We start from the raw sequence: 8,129 nt of genomic DNA on the forward strand, positions 1-8,129 counted from the left end.
AGATGAGCTCCTGTACTTCCCCAGTGTAAGAATTAGAGTAGATTCTAACAGTCTAGTCATGGTCTGGGTCACAATCATTTCAAATCCCTATTCTGTCATTTATTCTTTCTCTCGGGATGGTACCGATCTGGTGCCATCAAAACACCCCCAAACAATTTTCCAAAATGTTTCTCTTGAAAGAATAGAATCTAATCTATAGAATCCAAAACAAGTCTGTCCAGGTTGAACAACTAAAATATGAGTGAAAAACCGATTTCTAAATAAGCCAAGTGCATAGCCATATTAACACCATTTTTTCTTCATTTTAACGTTAATAAATGTCAAACTCTTAGTCATGATGAAGATTCGGGCTTTGTGTAGTTAGAAAACACCGCTGGATTGTAACTTGGTCCCGGACAATTCACGCTCGGATAATTCGCGCCCGGATAATTCGCTCCCGGACAATTCGCGCCCGGACAATTCGCGCCTGGATATTTCGCACCCGTAGAATTCGTTATCAAGAGTGATAGTAGGTTCTTCTAATAATTTCTTAAGCTGATTGCCAAGTAAGTGGCTGGTGTTAATGCTTTAAATATTATGCACATTCTCTTGGAAGTCATTGCAGAAGTATTGTAAGCATCAATTTTTTGCCATTCCTTCGCGGTTGACAAGCGCTCATATCCGGTCCGTCTACCAGCAAGTAGACAACGTGCTTTTTTATGTGTGTACCATAATATTGGTACAATAAAGACTTTATAGCTCATTCAGCAACATTGGAAAAACTTGGAAAACTAGTTTTGACCCCTTAAACGCCGGAATTCGAGTTGTTTGGAGTGTTTTTTTTGGAACCAGCATATCTAACTTAAGTTAAGTCATGTTATCAACAAATAAATGCCCGTGGGTGTTGCATTTTTTGAAATATGGTCTAGTCTAAAAACCGTCTAAGACTAAAGTAACTATATAAATCTCCATTTTCAAGGATCTGTAAGAGATTCTAAGGATCTTTTAGTGGCTGAAAGGCCCGCCAAGAGCCGTGGAAACTTTTAGAGTACTTCTTTAAGATCTTTTGTGAGTTTTTGAGAGCTTTTAAAAGTGTTAAAGGATATGTAAGTATTAAAGACACCAATGCCCAATGAAATTACAAGCTCTTTATGTTGTCTCAATCTGAAAATTTAATTAAACTCTCACTGTAAGGGGGAAACCTTTGAAAACTGACATAAATATGTAGAATGTATTGAAATACCTTTACGGTTACTAGGTTAACTCTCCGTTCGACCTCATTTCTTATCGACGTCTCGACGCTCTGAAACGTTTAATGATAGAACGTACAGCGGCCTGCCGGCAGGACCGAATTGACGCATTTGAGGACGCGCTAAAATGTTTAATATGAGTACCTTACATCCTGCCAGCAGGACACCTAGTCCTACCGTTGGAAAGCTTGTAAAATAACGATTCTGGCAAAAAAAATCCGAAGTCAATCCGACAATTCGTTCGTGTTTTATGAATTTATGAATTTCTAATTAGTTAACGTGTAATAATGGAGGTCGGTGTGCGTGTTTCCGTACCAGCGACTGTGTTTGATGGAAAATTTGACAATTCCTGGAGTGTGTCTATGTTTGGGGAAGATTGGAATACGGCTAAATGTTACGGTGTTATTACAAAAACCTTTATTAACAACCGCGATGTCGTGTCGGTCAAGTGGGAAATAGACGGGCGAGTAACAAAAATTAATTGCAGTTCTCTTCAAATAGATGATCCAGTTTCTGCTTATAAAACGCAGTTTACATCACCTAATGAAGGTAATTATATAAATACTGACAATATTGACACTATTACTAACAATGTATATAATATAGCTACGGACGATGTTAGCGATGTGGCGAGTTCGTCATCAAACGATACTAGTAGTTCGTGTAGTGAAGAGTCCGATGATGAAAATCCGAATATTAATTTGCAAAACACCAGAGAAAACAATAATCAAGTGAAAGTTCATGACACAACATGGACTTTTGGACAATCTATAACAGTAAACGCATTCAAAGATGCTCGGTACAAACCCCAGCTAAACTTTCGTAGTACACAAAATTTGAAAGAAATTGATTATTGGATGGCCTTCTTTCCTTCTGAAGATATTGATTTAATTCTCGAATGCACTAACTCGAACCTCAGGGAAGGCCGTAAAGTTATTTCGAAAGGAGAATTTTATAAAGTAATTGGAATTATGTACGCAATGACAACAAATATTTTGCACACCAGACGTGATTATTGGTCTACAGAAGCAGGTTTATTTCCGGCACCCGCATTCGGTCAAAGATTCGGTATTGGTTTGCATCGTTTTGAAGAGGTAATAAATAGTATAGCCTTCGCAATGCCCACTAATAATGAAGAAGATAAGTGGTATCAAGTTCGTTCCTTCTTCAACATGACTACATCAAAATGGAATGATATTTTTACTCCTGGATATAAAATTACAGTCGACGAATCCATGTTCGCGTGGTACGGAAAAGGGCTCCATAATGAAATTGATGGTATGCCTGCTGTGATAAAAATACAGCGAAAGCCAAAAGGTGTAGGCTGTGAGTGCAAAACAGTTGCGGACGTTCTATCAGGTATAATGATCAACATTGAAATAAATGAAGGTAGAGAAGCTATGCAGCAAAAGGATTGGCAGAAGGAGTTGGGAGCAGGTACTGCAACAACACTACGGTTGACGCGCCCTTGGCATGGTTCCGGCAGAATCGTGGTTGGAGATTCTTGGTTCGGTTCTGTAAAAACTGCCAAGGAACTACATAATAGAGGCTTGTATTTTCTTGGTATAGTTAAAACAGCAACCAAAAATTATCCTTTAGCATCAGCTAAGGAACGATGTCCAAACGAGAGGGGTTCTTTTGCAGTGGCTACTGCAACGGTTGATCCAGGTGTAAACTTAATATGCGTAGCTTGGAGAGACAAAAAAGTACATACATTTATTGGAAGTTGTGGTACGACTTTGAACGCAGAACCGGCAAAAAAGAAACGAACAGGTCATGACGGTAACCAGATCATAAAGGAAGTGCCAAGAAATCAACTTGTCGTAGAATATTTTGATGGAGCTCCGGCAGTTGACATTCATAACCATATTCGACAAAGTGGACTGGCGCTCGAAGTTGTCTGGAACACTCAAAAATGGTATCATCGCATGTTTGCCAGTTTGTTTGGAATAATAGAGGCAAATGCATTTTTAGCTTTTAAATATTTTAATAGAGATATGACAAAGAAGCATTCTGATTTTACAGAAGCGTTATCCTTACAACTAATAAATAATACATGGAGTGATGCTGCAAACAAAACTCGCGCTCCTCTACAAGGGTTAGGAAACGCACCACTGGAACAAGAACAACGATGGTTACCTGGGGAACATACATTGATTGCACTAAGTAGCGAAGATGATCGTAAGAGAGTCCAGAGAAAATGCATTATTTGCAGTAGGGTTCGAAATGTTCAACAGAAAGCTAGTTACAGGTGCAATTCTTGCGGTGTTCGTGCTGTTATGTGTTCTCCTACTACTGGTAGAAATTGTTTTACTTACCATATACAACATGGAATTCCGGCTTGAAAATACTTTTAGTGTTCCTATTTTGTTAATTTTGTTAAATGCATTTATCATATGTTCACAAATGCTAAATTAATAAGTCAAATAAATACTTTAGTTCCTGATCTGTATTGTTTTAATAAAGACGCTTCTGGTAAATAAAAATGCCCAACTGTTGTTCCGTAATTCACATCCTGGTTTACGCTAGCTCCAGATATGTACGTGGTACTGCCAGAAGCAGATCATCGACCTGCTGGCAGGACAGTCTCACTAAGAGAAGGTCGTCCTGCTAGCAGGACCCTCGACTCTGTACAAAAGTACTACAGGAAGATCTTCCTGCAGGACGAATCGTTGTACACTCTATCATTAAGTAGGTAACGTCATTATAGTGTGATCTGTAGCGAAGGATGGATTGGCAGACTACCTATTGCGTATACCATCGCCAAAGCATTGAGCACTGCAGAAAAGGACTGCTCTGTGCTGTACAATACATTGGCAATACGCAACCCGGTAACGCGTTACGCACATCAACACCCAAATTCAAGAAAATCTTCCGAAGATTTATGAATTTCTGTGTGTTATTGGAAAAGAGACATACCTCCATCTATATCTAGATGGTAGCGTCAATTTTACTTACATTTCCCAAAGCAATAACAGCAATATCCATATCGGAAGGGCTAATACCTAATGACTTCGCTACTTGTTGGTAGTTTACCAAGATGGTAAATGATTCGAGAATCTGCCTCTTAGTGGCTGCAGCACAATTCAGGTTTTACCACATCTTCCCTTGCCACAAATTTATACTCGTAGCACCTTATAGATGTGGCAAACACAACTTTCCTGCCAAGTAAAGGACAATAGGTCTTTTTTGTCCCTGATCGGTATAAGTGTAATCTATAAGAGAGGCTTTGAAACTATCATTGCGAAGTGCTTTTATGAAATTTGCAGGCTGCTTCTGACTGGGGACCAGAAATTGAGTAGGATTGTATGCTGTCCTTATTTTGATCCCAACGATCATATTCTGCATCCTTCATGGAAGGAGCAACTATCCGTCAAAAGTCAGATGAACTTCTCTCGCTGACACAGCACAAATCTTGCCGAAGATGTGTTCAGAAAATCCCTCAAAGGTTTACCGGGGTTCTTTTCAGAAATTCAGAAAAAATAATCCATTATTATTAACATGTCAGTGCGGAAATGTTGGAGCGTTTTGGGTTACCTTAAAAAAGGTTGGTGTAAGAAAGTAGGTACTCATCTGCGTTCACAGCATGTACCACGAAGAGGGTGGCCATTAGTGTTTTGATATAAATGGTGAAAATACGACTTTGTACCTTATCATTTGATACCTACACATATTTATTTAAAACGTAGAAAATCATCATTGTGACACCGAAATAGAAAAAGAGATTATCAGATACGCGTGGTTCAAGTGGGTCGAAACAGTACCTACCGTTATCAAAGGGACTCCTCTGTAGAGGTTTGTTTACTGCTAAATTTAGGAAACAAATTGCTTGAATATCATGTATTTTGTTCATTTTAGTAAATAATGAAAGAAAAACTGAAGGACGACTCCTTAAATTGATTACCTACTTGCATCTCGTATTCCCATAAGAAATTCATTTTATTGTATTTTTCTAACATAATTTTATCTCTCTCTTTTTATACGAAATGCAGAAGAACGAATAAGAACAATAGTATCAACTTTAATTTGAAATGATTGTTTCTATTATAGTCAGTACCTACCCCAGAGGCCGGGGCGCCAACAGCCGCCATCGATGCGCCGTAAAAGATAAGTCACCGAGGATAAGAAACAAAAGAAGACGTAATGCGTTCTTTGCAAGATATGTGATTTGCAGACTTGGCAGGTATGCAGGAATTTTCGAGATCTCGTGAACTTTCTAGAAACTTTCCGTTTGCTTAAATAGAAGCGTGTTTAAGTTCAGTTCCCACATCGACGCTGAAGTAATTATTAGTGAAGTTCGCGCTCTACATGTTATAAATTGTGCTCGTGTTCACATGGTATCAACCGTTTTACAAAAGGGAATCACTTCGCCTCAAGAGCCATAAAATAGAAAATTCAAATGTCCCCTCAACTCTTCAATCCTGCTACATCCTCAATTTTTCAATTTTCTACATTGTCTCAGTGCTGAGATCCTAAACCTTCCGACAGACAGACGGATTTTCATACAAAATACGCAAAAATTGTTTATCTTATCCCTTTAATAAATGCTTACCAGTTTCACCCGCAAGCACCACGAAACAGTTCTGATTGATCTGCTCCATAATTTCCTGTTCCTCTGCGAGTATAGGCAGTTTCAGTCTTGCATTTTGTATAACCGCCAACGATTGACCGGCACGAATGCTGCCGGCTTACGTTCCACCACCTTAGCTTCTTTAAGCGGCACCTCTTCTGAACCATTAAAGGTGCCTTACCTGCCTGATCTTCGATCGGAGCATTTGTACCGTTCACGACCTCTGCCTCAAGCAGTACTTCATCTACTTTCACTTTTTTCAAGGACTCGTCGCTACTCTCAGAATCCGAGCCCGAGGATTCGAACCCGATGGCATTGGGATCGTCCCTCTGTGCCTCTCGAGCGAGAAATATACGTTTACGTTTTGATCCGGCGATACTGTTAATCTTAAAGGGCCGCTCGTCACCGTCCGATTTCGCCCTCTCTTTCTAGCGCATTTTCCAACGAAGTTGGGTGCGCTGTTGCAGCCACTTTCTCTGTCAGTCCGGTCTGTCCGAGGCCTTAACTACTCCTACAGTTTTCAAGATATTTAGTTCGTTCTTTTTGCATTCGGTAGCGTATAGCCCTACCACCAGAGCCAAGGAAAATCTTCACAATTAAACTGCGCATGCGCAGAGCGCGCAATGTCAACTTCCTTATTTATTAATATATTTTGTTGAAACTTTAACCACAGATACTTCTGGTGAAGGCAAATATATCGCAACCCAACGAGCTGCCCGCGCGACGACTTACGCCTGTCTTCCTCTTCTTCTTCTCGACGACTTTCTCGAGCCGTTTTCGTTGCTTCTTGCTGAGAATTCTCGTCACCTTCTACTATTGTCGTTATCTTCGTTTTGCACTTCTTCGATGGTAAAACCAAATCGAGATGTATCTGGAATTGGGTGGTAAATTTGTTATTAAAAGGATTTAACAATAATTGACGATGAAAACGCGTTGGACGACGCAAATGACTTGCTTTTTAATTTTCTAATCGACGTCCAAACAACCATTGAAGAAGTAACTGTGGACATCAACGAACTTTGATTGATTGTTGCGTTGTAGATTCTACCGAGTAACGATCCTCATGGTCAGCCCACTTTCAACACAATCGACTACATTAATAGCTTATTTCCGACAGAGCAGTCACTCTCAAATATTGAAGAAACTGTCAGTCGAATGGAGGAGAAGATTCAGGCGATCGACGACGAAATGAGCACAGTCGTTCGAGGGCAGCCAGGACGGCCGACAGGCTCTCGACGAGGCGCAGCGGGTTATCAGTGAGCTATTCGTGCAAATCAAGGACATAAAGGGACGAGCGGAGAAGTCTGAGGAGATGGTACGAGAAATCACGCACGATATCAAACAGCTCGATTGTGCGAAACGAAATTTAACTTTGGCGATTACCACACTGAACCACCTTCATATACTGGCGGGGGGAGTGGATACGCTTAAATCGCTTACAGAAAAACGACAGTACGGCGAAATAGCGCTACCTCTACAAGCAATAAGCGAAGTGATGACCCACTTCGAAAACTACACGGACATTCCGCAAATCAAGAGTCTAAGTGACCAGGTCAAGTCGATCCACCAAGATTTGGCGCAGCAGATCACTCGCGATTTCAAGGAGGCGTTCTCCGGTGCGAACGCGAAAAGTTTCATACACAATAAGCAGCTGGCGTCCGCTTGTCTTGTGGTCTCGGCGCTCGAGCCGAAAGTGAAACCCGACCTGCTCAAGTGGTTCATCAATCTTCAATTGCAGGAGTACATGCATCTCCTTAACGAAACTGAGGACACCGCGTGGCTCGACAAGATCGACAAGCGGTACGCGTGGCTCAAACGGCATCTGATCGAGTTCGAGGATCGGCTCGGCGGCATGTTCCCGCGACGCGCGAGGAGCTGCCTAAAATCATGACGAAGCGGAAAAGTCGGCGAACTTCGAGACGCTGCCCGCGCGACGCTTTACCAGCGTGACGATATCTGAGAGTGGAGACGCAGGGAACAAGGAGTGCGCAAGAGGCGTGCCATGTAAGGATGTTATTTTGAGCGCTTCTTTTGAGACAAGGCCCAGCTCAATCGAGCGGATTCACTGCAACTCATTTAAATAATGGCGGTTACTTATGCTTATCCAAATAGTCGGAATGAAATCTCCAAATTCGGCAGTCCAGCAATGCCCTTGTGAGGTCGAGTGGCGCAAAACAAAAAATTAGGTCATTGCCCTTGGATTACCTCCAGAATGTAATTAGACACTACGCCCTTCGACATTGAAAATATAACCTGACACCACAGAAATGGGTTCATTGTTCTTGAATAACCGAGAAAATGGAATTGGACACTACATAACAATGACGTCA

General features: G+C 41.1%; 1 pseudogene; it reads left to right on the plus strand.

The window, feature by feature from the left end:
* The first annotated feature begins 1,503 nt into the window (after nucleotides 1–1,503).
* LOC116169140 lies at nucleotides 1,504–8,129 on the plus strand (annotated as a pseudogene).

Source organism: Photinus pyralis, unplaced genomic scaffold (assembly GCF_008802855.1).
Source record: "Photinus pyralis isolate 1611_PpyrPB1 unplaced genomic scaffold, Ppyr1.3 Ppyr1.4_LG4, whole genome shotgun sequence".
Taxonomy (NCBI): domain Eukaryota; kingdom Metazoa; phylum Arthropoda; class Insecta; order Coleoptera; family Lampyridae; genus Photinus; species Photinus pyralis.